The sequence below is a fragment of the Choloepus didactylus genome, chromosome 7, assembly GCF_015220235.1.
Source record: "Choloepus didactylus isolate mChoDid1 chromosome 7, mChoDid1.pri, whole genome shotgun sequence".
Classification (NCBI taxonomy): Eukaryota; Metazoa; Chordata; class Mammalia; order Pilosa; family Megalonychidae; genus Choloepus; species Choloepus didactylus.
Window position 1 is genome coordinate 96,344,736 of NC_051313.1, and position 3,069 is coordinate 96,347,804.

The window sequence follows — 3,069 nt, forward strand, 5'->3', positions numbered from 1 at the left end:
GCCTCATGTGATCAATTTCAAATGACAGAGAATTACATCTTCATGTGTGTCACTGTTGTAAGAGAAATAAATTCAAACAGCTAAAACACCTTAAAAATGCACCAAGCTTATGAAGTCTCAAATAAAACTTGAACTTTCTGTACATATTCCCATCAAATGAAGTTATTTCCTGTACTCCACTCCTCTTGCAATCTGAACTTCTATTTTCTTTCCTTTGACCTAGAATGGCTATGAGACCTAGAGAAGGAACAGGAGGGCTTGTGATTTCTTTCCAGAGACAATGATCTTTCTCCTCTCCTATCTCTAGAAAGGGAACTGCTCCGGCTGAGTGAGAAGCTTCTCCTACAATAACTACCTCGAGGGCAACGACCTCAAGAGGGAGGAGGGCCTCCATCACAACTTCTTTTTTTCACCATTCGACAGTTGTACTCTTACACAGCAGCCACATGGTGTTCTTTCATCTAGTTCTTGGACTACACCAGCTGCATCTTGGGGATCTTCAAACTCAACAAAAGCAAAGCCAGGAAGGCTGCTAGCAGCCTATACACTTGAGAGTGGTCCATAATATCCAAAAGCCTGTTCCAGTTCAGTGTTGTTGCCATTGTTTCCAAGATTACCTACATAAACTTTACTGTCCAATGGACAGAAATCACGATTCATTTCAAGATCTTGGCTTGAAATGCGGAAGCTCAAACCCACACCGGAACGGATCTTCCCACTCCCCTTCAGCTGTTTTTCGCAGGTGCTCTCCTTTACCTGGTGTCCCCGAAATGACCTGCTAACCAGCTGATTTTGAGATAGGGAGATTGTCATGGATTATATGGGTAGGCCCAGTATAATCACAAGAGTCCTTATAAATGAAAGAGGAAGGCAGAAGAGGGAAAACCAGAGGGATGGCTATGTAAGAAATACTCGAATGGCCGTTGCTGGCTTTGAACATGGTAGGGGACCATGAACCAAGGAACGTGAGAAGCCTCTAGAAGCCTCTAGAAGCTGGAGAAGGCAAAAATGACAAATTCTCCTCTAGAAACTCCAAAGAGAACATAACCCTGCCAATGCCTTGATTTTAGCCCAGTGATACCCACTGCAGATTCCTGATGTCCAGAACTGTAAGATAATAAATAGGTGTTGTTTTAAACCATTTATGGTCATTTGTTACAGAAGCAATGGAAAACTGATAAAACATTTAAAAGAGATATAACAACTTATGTACAGAATATAGTTTGAAAAGTAGTTTTGGACTCCCAGGAAAGATGTTTTAATTCAGAATTTATAAAATTCATATTATCTCTCACCAAAGGAATTGAAGTTAGATGTAAACACTGCTCAAATTAACACCCCTAGTGTTTTCATTCCAACTCCATTCTCAGATCACTATTTCATGCTGTCTTTAGAATTTTTACAGATTGGTGCAACTAAAATGGCAATGAATATCAAATATAAGAAATCAGAGGAAAATAATTTTATAAAACTATTGTTTATTATATTATAATTACTTATAAAACTTTTGTCAGAAAACTCTACCTAACACAAATAGCCAGGGAATTTCTTTTATTCTATTTGGAGCTATATCAGAACATTTTATAATCTCTGGGCGACATTCCTAGTGTGGCAGGTTAGACATAGGAAAACCATCTTGCAAGCCCAGAGGTACCTTTGGACTCGGTGCAGGGAGTGGGAGATGTCTGGTGAGAACACTCAGGCTCCTGAAACCCAAGGAGGTTGAACAAAGTAAGCTACATTGTTCAACCACACAGCATGGATCAAACACAATAACCCATTCACAATCCTTGGGTTGAATGTTTATTCAGCCTACTGCAATAGCTTACTTACAAACCTTGGATTGCATGTTTATTAACCAATCGCAAGAATGTACAGACATTGAATTGCAGTAGCCTACTCACACTACTTGATTTGAATGATTACCCACCAATCACAATGTGCCAAATGTACCAACGTCTCAAACCCCACTTCCCTTTGTTTTATTTGATAAAAATCCCATGTGCCAAACCATGTGTGGCATGTCTCTCTCTCTTGCGCATGCCTCGTGTTCAACAGTTAGACCGTGTATTTTCACTTTCCTTAAACTTTTCTCACTTGCTTATACCTACTTGTCTCACCTTTGAATTCTTTCTTGCACTGAGATGGTGAGCCTGGAACGGAGCTCTGGTAACATCTTTCTTGCCAAAAGGGAGCTCTGCTAGCAGCTTTCCTGGTGAGCCAGCAAGGAGAAAGATACTTCTCCCTGACAGTCTGGACTGGTGAGTCATGGCTGTTGACCGGGAGGCTTGGCCACTTGCTTTCACTTTCCTTCTCACTGGGGTCTTTGTTGTCTTCTTCTACGTCCTTATGCAACTCTGTGGCCTCCTGAAGGGGTGGAATCATTTTCACTGTTCTCAAGACATCTAGGTGCTCTGATTTGCCTCCCCACCCTGAGCCTCTGGCACCCTCATTGGGGGTAGTGGGAGCCCATCTCCACCCTGTGTGGACTGAGGAAGCTCAGGGTGGCGGTCTTGGGACCCGACTGGAGGCTTCTTCCCATGTCGAGCAGGGATCCAGGGTAGAGTCCCTGTCTCTCCATCTCTCTCTCTCCAACCCTCGCACTCCCACCCTGTGTGCTGCCGAAGCTGGTTGTGGCTCCTTGGCCTCCGGGTTTGGTGGAGGCAGGGTGTGCCTTCCCTCCGGCCACCCCTACAGTGGTGCAATCACTCCCCTAATCCTCCAACCCCCGGCGGCAGGTGTGCACAGCATGGAGGGTTGGATTGTCCCCAGGCAGGCAGAGGCTGACCGCTGATCGGCCACCACTGTGTGCATTTCCACCGTGGTGAGACACTGCCGACTGGCTCTGGGACAGCAGGGAGGGTTAGGTGAAGAAAATGGGGTGTGTGTGTGGATGTGGACAGGGTGTTCCTTTTCCTTCCCTCTAGCCCAATCATAGTAACACCTGGGGCTGGTACCCAGGAGATTCCCTCCCTAGGGTTTTTTTGTTTATTTATTTTTTTTTATCTGTGATGGATCTTTTGGCTCCCCATTGGGGGATCAAACCCAGGGCTGCCGCAGTGAAACTGC

At 44.7% G+C, this 3,069-nt stretch overlaps 1 pseudogene; it reads right to left on the bottom strand.

Annotated features, from left to right (window-relative positions):
* Nucleotides 1-200: 200 nt before the first annotated feature.
* Nucleotides 201-660, bottom strand: LOC119539120 (annotated as a pseudogene).
* Nucleotides 661-3,069: the final 2,409 nt, after the last annotated feature.